The sequence below is a fragment of the Pantherophis guttatus genome, chromosome 1 (assembly GCF_059756535.1).
Source record: "Pantherophis guttatus breed Tessera chromosome 1, ASM5975653v1, whole genome shotgun sequence".
Lineage (NCBI taxonomy): Eukaryota > Metazoa > Chordata > Lepidosauria > Squamata > Colubridae > Pantherophis > Pantherophis guttatus.
In genome coordinates, this window is record NC_142063.1 from 168,969,967 (window position 1) to 168,983,565 (window position 13,599).

Genomic DNA, 13,599 nt, shown 5'->3' on the forward strand with positions numbered 1-13,599 from the left:
ATATTCCAATTATTTCCATGCAATCCAATTTCTTACAAATCAATTAATTATATTTACCAATAATAATAAACCAAATAATTTTCCCCTCTTATGTTACTCATTTTCACATCTTAAACTCTCCCAATAACCCACAAAGTTTTGCCCATATAATCCTCCAAATCACAACTTAATCATTTCTACTTTCATCACAATATATATTTAAAAATATTTCAATCATTACAATCATTACATTACTGGATGATCTGCGCATGTCCAAGATGGCGCTTTGTCGCTAGATCCGCGACTTTTGAGGTGATGTCCTGGCCTAGGGAGGCTTTAGGGGGGGCCAGTCTGACCATCTATGGCCCCCTGCCCGGGTAGAGGAACATCCAGGGAACGTTTTCCCCACTGCCTTGAAAGAGGCGGTGGTGAGGCCTCTCCTCAAGAAGCCTTCCCTGGATCTGGCAGTGTTGGCTAATTATCGTCCAGTCTCCAACCTTCACTTTGTTGCGAAGGTTGTTGAGAGTGTGGTTGCGCGACAGCTGCCTCAGTACCTGGATGAATCGACTTATCTAGATCTGTTCCAGTTGGGCTTCAGGCCTGGGTACAGCATGGAAACAGCATTGGTCGCATTGGTTGATGATCTCTGGAGGGCTCGGGACAGGGGTTGCTCCTCGGTCCTGGTCCTGTTAGACCTCTCAGCGGCTTTTGATACCATCGACCATGGTATCATGCTGCACCAGTTGGAAGGGTTGGAGGTGGGAGGCACCGTGTTGCGGTGGTTCTCCTCCTTTCTCTCTGACCAGTCACAGTCTGTGTTGACAGGGGGGCAGAGGTCGACCCCAAGGCCCCTTGTATGTGGGGTGCCACAAGGATCGGTCCTCTCGCCCCTTCTGTTCAACATTTATGTGAAGCCGCTGGGCGAGATCATCCGTAGTTTCGGGGTGAAATACCACCAGTACGCTGATGACACTCAGCTGTACATCTCCACCCCGGATCACCCCAATGATGCCCTTGAAGTGATGACCTGGTGCCTGGAGGCCGTGTGGATCTGGATGAGGAGAAACAGACTCAGACTCAACCCATCCAAGACTGAGTGGCTGTGGTTTCCGACGTCCCGATATAGTCAGTTGGTGCCATCACTGACTATTGGGGGCGAGTTGTTGGCCCCCACGGATAGGGCTCGCAACTTGGGTGTCCTTCTGGACTCACGGCTGTCTTTAGAAGAGCATTTGACAGCTGTGGCCGGGAGGACTTTTTATCAGGTCTGCCTGATTCGCCAGTTGCATCCCTTTCTGGATCAGGACTCGTTACGTACGGTCACTCATGCCCTCGTCACCTCATGCCTGGACTACTGTAATGCTTTCTACATGGGGCTCCCCTTGAGGAGCACCCGGAGGCTCCAGCTGGTCCAGAATGCAGCCGCACGGGTGGTTATGGGAGCGATGTAGCGCTCCCATGTGGCTCCCCTCCTGCGCGAGCTGCACTGGCTCCCAGTGGTCTTCCGGGTGCGCTTCAAGGTTTTGGTCACCACCTTTAGAGCGCTCCATGGCTTAGGACCAGGATACTTATGAGACCGCCTTCTGCCACCAGTAGCCTCTCACCAACCAGTACGCTCCCATAGAGAGGGGCTCCTCAGGGTGCCATCGGCCAAACAGTGTCGACTGGTGGCCACCAGGGGGAGAGCCTTCTCTGTGGGGGCACCTGCCATCTGGAATGAGCTCTCCCCGGAGATATGGAGGATCCCAGATTTACGCACTTTCTGCCGCGCCCTCAAAACATTTTTATTTCAGCAGGCTGGTCTGGCTTGACTCTCCCTTTTAATTTGCTTTTAAGTTTTCTACAAATTGGGTGTTTTTAAATTCGTTTTTTGGGCCAAAATTATTTAATGTACTTTTAAATGGTTTTTAACTTTTGTATGATGTATTTTTATCTTGTGGCTGTTCACTGCCCTGAGTCCTCCGGGAGTAGGGCGGTATATAAATTAATAATAATAATAATAATAATAAAAAAATTCCCTAATTAAATTTTAAAATGTTCTAGCTGTTATCCAAGCTATAATTTAATCCTTTTTACTTTCACCACCATATACCATTAAAGGTATTTCAATTGTTATAGTTTATACTTATTCATATTTCTAAAAAAAATAAAAAAATAAAAACTTATCATTGTCTAGATTTCAAAAATACAAAGACAAATATTCCAATTATTATTCATTTCATTTTTACAATCATGATTTCCCATTTATTTATTACTATTCATATTTCAATTCTAAATATGTATAACATTTTTCTCTTTCATTTCTTTTTCTTTTTCTCTCTTCCCATTTTTATTTTTGCCTTTTTCTTTCTCCTTTTTTTCTGTTGTGTTTTAAAATCTTGAACTCTCCTCTTTTGCCCTAAATTTCCCATTGTTTGCACCTACCTTTTTTGGTGAGGAAAAAGAAGAAAAAGAAATCTCCCTCTGCTTCTGCTTAATTTTGCCTCGTTGCAGCAAACAGCCTGCTTTATTTTCAGTTTCGCTTTCAGCATAGCTTGATTAGCACAAGGGGAAAAAAATCTGCTCTAGCACTCTTTGCAGCTAGCAGCAAGAGCCCTGGCAAAACAGCTGAAAGCAAATCAGCTGAGAGTTGAGAGGCCAATCTAATCAACTTGTGCTAATTAGCCTATGCTGAAGCTGAAAGGAGCTGTTTTTTCTTGCTGTTTGCTTGCAAGGAGGTAACTACTTCGAGGCACAGGCCAAAGGGTGGGGGCCGGTGGGCGGTTGGAGCTACATTCGGTGTGTAAGACGCACCCAGATTTTCACCCCCTTTTTGGGGTAAAAAGGTGCATCTTATACTCCGAAAAATATGGTATCTTTTGAAGTCATGGAAAAAGAGAATGGTCAATAGCAAGCACTTGTGTGTTTCACCCACTCTCTGCCCATCTTCCAAGTCACTGGATTTGAAGAGAAAGAGGTAACTGGCAGAAACAATGGTGCTACTGTCACTAGTTGCAATAACATCTGACTTTGGAGTGGAGGAGAAGATATGTGTAGGACAGCAATTCCTATTTCTCTCATGCTCCCTCTTTCTGCACCATTCCTTTTCTATAGCCTCTATTAGGGCCTCATCTACAAGTTTAGGTTTTGTGAAAGGCAAGAGGCATTGATCCAAGGGGAATGATTAGGCCCAAGACAGTTGTTTTCCCTACCCTCAGCCTTTGAATGTGCCAGTTAAAAACATACTTATTGTAATAATAAAATACATAGCTCATACTCAATTCTGAGAATGAATTATTTCACACATTAAGGAAAAAATAATTCTTTTTTTTCTACAGTTCAGTTCAGAGTTACAAACCCTAAATTTTAGTTAATTTTAAGGACAGTTTGGTGAAATGAATCAGCTTCATGTTTTAAGCTACCTAATCGATTCCAATTTATCAAATCCAATCATTTACTAAACTGTAATCGATAATAAAGGAGCAAAAACTTCTAATATTCTCTTTATAGCCATGCCATAAGGCATATGTCAGTCCAAGATTTGCTATTTCTTGCTCCTGTAACAATAAACCAAATTTATATGACATCCAAAATGGTCTTATGCACTAAATATACTCTAGTGTAAAAACAGAATACAATATTTGTTTTCCAAGAATAAAATACTTTTCTAAGAAGAGTATCTTCTTTCCTCTTTTGTTTTGTTTTTAAAATATCCTTCTCATATATCAATCCTTTTTTTTAAATGTAGAATCCTGGATCCATAAATAGGAATTTTCAGAAGCAAAATCCCCATATTACAGGAAAAAAATCATTTTAAAAAATGATAGATTTTATTGTATGTGAAATAACAACCCTGTGCTCAGAAGCATGAATACATAACAGACTATCTCAAGAGTTTCATTTCATATAATTCTGCTTATCTTCATATCTTATCAGCATTCCTTACAGATTTAGTAAAACTAGAACTTGTAATACTTTTCTGTTCTCAGACAGCACATATTCTACTAAAGTATCAGCACTTGGTAACATTTGTACTCAACTTCCTTTAGAGAGGAGACCTATATTCCAATGGTGTTGAGGTATAGCATGCATTAGAGACTGAAATCCCATTACTGAACATCTAAAATAACAGAGAATATTGATTTGTCATAAAGCTAAGAAGTACATTTTAATTTCCTATTGCAGAGGAAAAAAGATATTTTACAATCAATGTAAATTATGCAACATTCCACAATCAAACAAATTTAATATTTGGAGTGATTATACCTAATTGGGGAACATACCTAATACTCTTTTCTCCTCCTATTTTTCCCCACAACAACACTGTGAGGTGGTTTGCCTGAGAGACAGTGACTGACCCAAGGCCACCCAGCTGGCTTTCATGCCTAAAATAGGACTAGAACTCAATAATCTCCTGGTTTCTAACCTGGTCTCTTAGTCACTAAAATAATATTCCACAACAATATATTTCAATCTATTCAGGAAATGAGCAAAGGGTCTTTGAACCTTAGAATGCTTACTCTAAAATGAGTCGTTATTTAAATTTTTCCATGTTAGTATAAAAGTACAACCAGATACCACTTGGCATGTACAGATAGTTCTCAATTTATGATCACAATTGGGACTAGAATCTCTGTGACTAACAAAATGGTTAAGTGAGTCAAGCCCAATTTTATGACCTCTTTTGCCATGGTTTTTAAGCAAATTTACTAGAGTTGTTAAGTGAATTGGGCCTCTCCTTTTGACTTTGCCTGTCAGCAGCCGTCCGGCAAGATTGCAAATGGTGATCACACAATCCAGGACACTGCAACCATCATAAATACATGCTGATTGTCAATGGAATATAATACAACTGCAAACAAACAAGTGATCTTTTAGTATGGTGCCAGGATACATTTAAGTAAACTGATTTAAAGCAAACGTAAATTCAATCTATGTTTATTATAAATTCTACAGTGTTCGGAACATCTCAGAACATATCATAGCTTAATAGAGATGTGAAGCATTGATAATCACTGTCTTAAAGCTTTTATTTATTTGAAAATTTAGCACTGAAGATAAATTTGTGCACTTATTTAAAGCGCTCCATGGCATAGGACCCGGGTACCTTCGAGACTGACTTCTGCCACCAATAGCCTCCCACCGACCAGTCCGCTCCCACAGGGAGGGTCTCCTCAGGGTGCCATCGGCCAAGTTATGTCGGCTGGCGACACCCAGGGGGAGGGCCTTCTCTGTGGGAGCCCCAGCCCTGTGGAATGAACTGCCCCCGGAAATACGTAAGATCTCCGACCTCCGGGTGTTTCGCTGCGCACTGAAGACCCTGTTGTTCCGCCAGGCCGGGCTATCAACATAATAATTTTAAATTGGGGTATTTTAAATTTCTGGGATTTTAATTGGATTTAATGATTTAAATTTAAATCTATTTAATGATTTTAAATTTTAAATCGTTGTTTTGTTGTGTTTTTAAATAGGCTGTACACCGCCCTGAGTCCTTCGGGAGAAGGGCGGTATAGAAATAAAATTATTATTATTATTATTATTATTATTATTATTATTATTATTATTATTATTATTAAAGGAAGATAATATATATACTATGTACAGTACTATATTTGTATTATTTATATTTCATTATAGACTGTATTAAATTATTTCAACGTTTATATCAGTGGTATATAAATGTAGTTTCTACTGAAAAATAATGGAAAATTAATCTCTCAAAAATTTGCATAACTGAGGTGAATGGAAAAGAGCAGTATAATAGGAAACAAAACCACCATATCAGGAAGATTAAAAACTAATAATAAAAGAAAAGTAGGTTTTCCCTTTATATTTATGATACTAGTTTGCATTAGTAAATAGTTATTAATGAGGATAAATAGTTTAATTTTTAAAATTTCCAACGTATTCTTTATAGAACAGAAAACGAAAATCTCTTTAATCTAATATGCCCCTATTCACAGGTTACCCACTTACAAAATAATAGTTATGTAAACTGAAATTACATTAGCGAAGCTGTTTCTACTGTTGATATATTAGCAATTACAAAAAGAAATGCCATCACGATGGCACTATGATAAACCTGCTTAAATATTATGTTATCGATGGGGAAATCTAAGTATCTTGCAGGTCCCTATAAAAAAAGGAGTGCAGAAACATAAGTTTCAATTTCCACCTCATCACAAAGACATAATGGTTCTTATCTTACAGAATTTTCCTTCCAAAACATAGAACAGAGGGCATTGCAATGGGCAAATGTAAAAGCTTTTATAGTGTTTTTAGGGGCAATATTATATAAGTAAAGAGCAGGGTACAATACTTTTTCCCCGAGTTCACTGGCTGAGATTGTTTTGTAAGGTACATTGCTTGAAGTTACTTAGGTCTGAACAAATTCCATTGAAAGCCACAATGGTTATGGTAATTTTCATCAAAAAGTCTGGAATGTATTTTGAAGAGTCAAAAACACAAGACAGTTTGGATTAAAGATTAGTCTGAGCCATTAAACAATATAGGCTACCTAAGCATGAATTTTAATTGGAACCATTCTAACTTTAATTAGAGGCAGAACAAGGAATCAAAATAAGTTCCTTGAGAAGCTTGACTGAACATCTTCTCATGGTTCTAAATTCTTATATGCACATATTTAAAAGCCATAATGCAGCTGTACTAGTACTCTGGCCTTAAATAGTTTTACTCTACCAGACATATGATTACCTTATATTTTTAAAAAGACTTAGGAGGGCGGCTACTCTTTTTTTGACCTTCTCCGATTAAATTTGGGGCTTCTATGAGCCAGTGGCATGGAAAACAATTCCAATATATTTGAAAGCCCAAGCCTGTTTGAAATTGTTCGTATTCATTTTCCACCTATAGTTGTATCTAAAGGGCCTCTAACAAAATGTGCACAAAACATTTAGCTAATAATATACTATAACTAGATAATAAGAGTCATTCATTTACTGGGTTCTGCCCAAAGCAATGTGGATACATTTTGTACATGAATACCAATTTTTATCTCTTAAACCAAGTTCCTACCAATAATACAAGATATGAATGTATAGATTAAGGTTTAAAAATAAAACTGGTCTATTGACTTTTTCTTCTCATTAGCTATTGATTTTTATTGGCATCCTACAATTTGAAAATTTGAAGATTGAAAAAAAATGCTGATTTCCTCAATCAGAACCAATCATCTGTGTTGGACTGCAACTTCTATCATCTTCATACAATACAGCAGGCAACGTTATTCATCAGGAGATTATGAAAGTTATAAAACATCTGGAAAGTACTAAATTGGAGAAGATTTAACCAACATATCCTATTTTAGGAACAGCTATATGATAAAGCATCATTCTCATTTATGCAAGCAGCTATACGGAACAATGTAATGCTATATAGCTCTGTGAATAAGTCCAGCTAGAATAGTCATTCTTGACCTTCTTACCTTGTCATTTAAATATTGTCACAAAATATGTACAGGAAAAGATGTCTGAATATGATAGGGCCTGTTGTGTCACCAGTCACTTTTATTTTAGCAAGTATATTCAAAATACAGCCAAGACATAGAATACTATCTTATAAAAAATACATGACAAAAGATAATGGTAATTTTAAGCAGCATCTGTATAACTACAGAATTTTATATTGAAAAACATGCCTCTAACATTTTATTTTAAAGTAAGATTTTTTTTTTGTTTTGAAACATTTTTTAAAACAAGAAATGTTTGTTTTAAGAAATCTGAACAGCAACTGGGCAGAAGGGAAATGCCACAATGTAATTGAAATTAAAATAGCTACAGAGATCCATAATTAGCATATCTATTCTATCATGCCTTTTTTATATAAGATAATAAATATTACAGGAGCTTAAGTTTGATTATTATCTATTTCAGCTTTCCCTAAACTGAACTCCACCCTATTGCTAGGGATGATGGGAGTTGCAAACTAAAACATTTGGAAGGCTCCAAGTTGGAGAAACCTGTTTTATTTTAAAAAAAAAAAAAAGAGGGGAGGGATCCTATTTATTGACTTACAATAGCACATTGCACATTAAATACAACAACATCTAAATATCTCATGTTTTAAATATATAAAATGGGACTGTATTTCTGATGAACCCATGATTAATAATATTATAATGATATCAAACTAACAACCCACTAATTTATTTTGAGGTGCTCTTCTTTCACAACTGAAATTTACTGGTGACATGTAAATAGTTTTACAATTTATATTATGAATACATTTACTCACCCCCAACAGCATGCAAAGTGACCTGATGTAGCTACATTACATTACTTCCATCTTTAAGGTACAGATTAATAGATATCAACTGAATATCCAGGTTTAATACAAGCAATGTTGCCAACATAGTAATGCTGAAAGCAGAATAAAATAAATAAGGTACAATGGCATTGCAAAATATAAAAGAAAAGAAAAGAAACAACTCACAGATCAACCCAATGCAATCCAAGAATCATTTTAAATGTTCATCCTCAGAACAGATTTCTTTACCTTTTTTAGATGTTCCCACCACCAGTTACCCTAGAAACAACATTATGTAGTCACCCTACACTAAACCTGAAGCACTCTCATCTACTAAGCGATAACTCAACCAACGCAAAACAAGACAAATTACCAATCCATCTTTCGTCAGTTCCTAGAACAGAGTCAGCTCTACTTACAATTCCACTGAATATTGCCTCAGCAGGCTTTATGATTCTCTCACTTATACTTTTTTCCAGATTTATTCTCATTTGCAGATAGAAGGATTTTTATCCACCCAGGTTCATTTACTCAGTTACATCAAATCTGTTGAGAAAATCCTTTCTAAAACCTAGAAAAATGGATGAATTTTCTCTGATTTCCCCATCATAGTAGTTTCTTTTTCAGACATGCATATTGATATAAACAACCGATTACAGCCACTCATTTTCATATCTTAAAAGCGTACACTGTACTTTGTTAGTCTCCTAAAGCTTCATATAGCTGCAGATGGGGAAAAGAGAGACCCTACTATTCTTCCTATTGAATCCTCAGTCTCCTTTTGTAGCCCTCTCCCTGCAATGGGCTTTCACCAAAAGCCATAAAAGTCTTCCACTGTATTTCAGGCTACAGATTTATGATTTTTCAATTTGCATTAGTTACAACGCCCTAAAATCTGTTTGCATTGGCCATGGCTAATTCTGGTTCTCAAAAAATTTTTTCATAAATCCTACACATACGTCCTTTTATTCTTCAGTTCTATATACAGAAGCCATGCATTTCTTTAAAGAACTTATGGACATATCTAACTACAGTTCTTTAAAGAATTTATGGATATATCTAACTTTTCACAGGGCATTTGAATTCAGCAACAGCAGGCCTTAGACATTTTCCAAAAGACAGCATGGACTGCAAGCATGTTCAAAAGAGAAGCACAATCTACATTCCAATTTATCTTCTTGGAAATGTTGGAACACTCTCTGAACCAATTTATAATACAAAATTCACCTAGGTCTCAGTTGTACAGTAGGTCGTACAACTACTGTACAACTGAAAATGATGATTTAGGATTCGCTTTACAAATAAAAAATGACACACTCCTGCCACAAGCAAGAGGAACAGTGAAAGGCTCTTCTTCAGACAACAGTAACAGAACAAAGCCAAAGGTTAAACTTGTCAAGTATCATGTTACCCACATACTTCTGAAATGGATACACTGCTGACCTGCCAAAGCAGAGTCGATCCAAGACAAGGGTTCTATGGGAAACACCTAACAGAAATGGGGAAGAAATAGAATAAAATGGCAGGACTACTAACTTATTTTACTTGCTCTTCAATATTCAAACAACATTATCCAGCTAAATCTGTTTTCAAGACAAAAGGCTACATTGTTGACTATCTACCATAACTTTAATAGCCTTGACATTATACCTTCATGATATTTTATATGAAATTATGCAGCTATTTTGCTTAAGTTTATGTTTAAATTTGATCAATATCTGGACAGAGAACATCATATCATATATACTACAATTCTGTGATGAAAAATGTATATAAATATGTTACATTAAAACTGTAGCTATTTTACAGTAATCTAAACAGCATAATTTTACATTCACTTAAATAAAACAGCACTTCTGTACATTATCAAAGAAAAATGGGCATATATGTATGAATAATGTAAACAAAATATTTTATGACTGTTGGTAGCTAACATTGCGGTATAAAAAAGAATATATTGTTGATAAAAAATAATTTTAAAACTAAAAGAAAATACTTTAATCTTAAACACAATGGAATATACAGTATGTTTGATCTCTTTGAGATTACCTTTAAAATGAGTTTTTTATATAGCCACATACTCAGATCTGGGTTATAAATCAAGTGAAGTATAGTGGTCCACAAATAATAAACACTCCAGCATAAGCAGTAATCTATAAAGAAAACATAGAATATCTGTCAAATATCTGTCAAAGTTACAAATTTACCTTTCATTTCAGACAGATATGACAGATATCCACTTTGGCTAGACAATGAAAACTTACAAAGCATGTAAAGCAAACATCCAAAACTCTGCTATTATTGCAAGAACAACATGCACCTTCTCATAACGATTCTTATTCTTATATTTGGGCACAATCCCCAGAAACCTCTTAAAGGAAAAACATGGCACCAAAAGCCATGTAAAAATAAAATAGTGGTCCACAAGTGTTGCCAGCATAATAGCTAGCTTTTTTTAAAAAAAAATCCTTAAGTGCATTAGTTGAAGTGGAAAATGCAATACAAAGAAGTAGGGAAATATGCAAAATATAAATTATAAAGCAAAATCAATAAGAAAAAATATACAGGTAGTCCTTCACTTACAACAGTTCATTTAATGACTGTTCAAAGTTACAGCGGCACTAAAAAAAGTGATTTATGACCATTTTTCACACTTATGATCATTGCAGCATCCAAATGGTCAAATGATTTACATTCGGATGCTTGACAACTGACTCACTTATGATGGTTGCAATGTCCCAGAGTGATATGATCAGTGGTGGGTTGCCCCCGGTTCAGACCAGTTCACAAGAACCGGTAGTAAAACTGGCGAAAGGCCCGCCCACCGTCTTGGATGTTGTCATCAGCTATCTGCGCATGCGTTCCCATTGCGAACCGATAGTAAAGGTAAGTAGAACCCACCCCTGGATGTGATCCGCTTTTGCGATCTTTGACAAGCAAAGTTAACAGGGAAACCAGATTCATTTAACAACCATGTTACTAATTTAAGAACTGCAGTGATTCACTTAACAAATGTGATGAGAAAAGTCATAAAATGGGGCAAAACTCACTTAACAAATTTCTCACTTAGCAACATAAATTTTGGGCTTAATTGTGGCCATAAGTAGATGACTTACCTGTATTCAAAAACTAGAAGTGTTGTAAGTTATCACTTTCCTTAATGCTATGTTATTCCCCATGCTAGATCAATGCTTACATCTTCTCTCTAAAAAGTGTGGAAGAAATTCACAGCTCTTTGCGCTATACATATTTCCATAAAACAAAGGGTTTGCTTAAAGACTCTATAAAATAGCAATCTAAGCATCCAAAAATTAACTTTGGGATAGAGATGCAGTATAATAAAAATTAGTACAGTAATAGTACTTCTGCTGGTCTTACTACATGTTGTGAAACAATGAAGCTATTAGTAGTTTAAACTACTAGTTTCTTCTCCAGTTTTAATAAAAGATATTAACAAATTATTATTATTATTATTATTATTATTATTATTATTATTATTATTATTATTATTATTTTATTTCTATACTGCCCTTCTCCCGAAGGACTCAGGGCGGTGTACAGCCAATTTAAAAACACAAGACACAACAATGATTAAAAATTAAAATAATTAAATAGATTTGGCCGATTTAAAACCCCAAAAATTTAAAATACCCCAATTTAAAATTATTATGTTGATAGCCCGGCCTGGCGGAACAACAGGGTCTTGCTTGAGTGCTGTAGGTGCCAGTAAACATGATTAATCCATAAAACAAGGCTGGTGCATTGGATGTTAGTTGCAAGTATTCCAAGATAAATGTTTAGAACTCCTAGATAAATGTTTAGATATAAGATGCAGATTTACTTATGACACTAAACTATAGGAGTTTTTTATTTGTTTTCCCACACTGTATTAATGTGCCTATTGTGGTTTATAATTCATAAACTATCATGCTTTATATAAGTGTGGTACAAGCTTTACTTCTGTTTAAACCATGATCAACTTAGTATCTACTTATCTATTCCAAGTGAAACTCTACAGTACTTAAAAGAGTTTAAAAATTAGTACATTTATTTTAAAATACTGGCATAAAATAAAATTAATTGAAAGCATCAACCTCTTTAAAGATGACTTCCTTTTTTTAAAAGAACTTCAAAGTCATAATTTCTTCAGAGGTCAATTTTATGAATGCATGTTTGCCATTGTTATTCTGCAATCAAATTGTGGACCCTTTCCAACATAAAGGAATTCTTATTACCTGGTGAATTTTTAAAGGGGCCTAAACTAATAGCAAAAACAGAACAAAACATACAGCAATAATAAAAGACTATCAAATGCTAGACAAACACTTTAACTTTGTCATAATGTCTGTCTTTACACCAACTGAGAATCTTTTAGAGAGATCCTTCCCACATTTGGCTTTGAATTATTGCTGGACTACATCATCACTACGCACCATAAGCACTGGCCAAAAACTTCAAACGGAGATAGAGCCGGCAGGGGTGGGTAGAACTCTCCGCAGAGTCCCAAAAGTTTTTTTTTTACTTTTGGGACGGAGCGGATGAGATGCCCCATATCCCCAGCCGCTGCTCCGGGCTTTGGGAGACCTCTGCTAATGCAGAGCCAGGCGTGAAGAGCAAGCCTGCGAATTTAACAGATTACTCAAAGAAAATGTGAGCTGGACCTGTACTATTGAATCGCAAGTATTTTACTTATTTTTAAAAAAAATTATTTAGGAGAAAAGAGGAAAGGGGGAGAAAAAAAGCCTTTTAAAATGGCGTCTGCCGCGGCTGGAGAAGAGGCTGAAAGGAAAAGTCCTTCCGTTTTCTATTAACACAATGTAGCGGAATAAACACCACTGGCTACATTTATAGATAAAACTTCGCTCCTGTGTCTTTTTCTCTCTTTTTTTTCCCTGGAGACTCGACATTGTTATTGATTGGAAAGAAGTCTTTTTTCTTGTTCTTTTTTTTTTTAACAAAGCTTGCCTAGGCGGAAATATGGCACTGAAATTTATAAAGTCAAACAAACAAGTAGTGGGGGGGGGATTCCCCCACTAATAACTTAAAAGAACAAGTTCTAACTCTTCAATCTCAGAAACCTGATTTCAATATAATAGAATTTCTTTTAGAGGAGATTGTAGGAAGGGATGAGATTGTGAATCAGCATCTTGAAAAATTTAAGCAGGAAATTAAAGAATTGGTGAAATCTAAGTTTGATTTTTTGGAGCAATTTTTTTAACATAGAAAGATTTAATACACAAAATATTTCAGTGAACATCTTTGCTTACAGGAACGGAGACCCTGATAGAAGATTTTCTCAGACTAGAGAACCAAAGCAGGCAAAGCAAGATGTGAAATAGCAGCATGATTAACTATATACAATATATGAATAGATCT

At 36.0% G+C, this 13,599-nt stretch overlaps 1 protein-coding gene across 4 annotated transcripts in view; it reads right to left on the reverse strand.

Annotated features, from left to right (window-relative positions):
• The window catches only part of HYCC2 (hyccin PI4KA lipid kinase complex subunit 2), a 77,998-nt gene that overhangs the window by 49,379 nt on the left and 15,020 nt on the right, over positions 1–13,599 (reverse strand). For 2 of the 4 annotated variants that reach the window (XM_087885025.1, XM_060688096.2), the window contains exon 1: positions 8,212–8,336. The exons of the other annotated variants lie outside the window; for them this stretch is intronic. The gene's annotated coding sequence lies outside the window, so the exon portion shown is untranslated. Of the gene's footprint in view, positions 1–8,211; positions 8,337–13,599 lie in introns of those variants that run through there. 4 annotated transcript variants of the gene reach the window in all.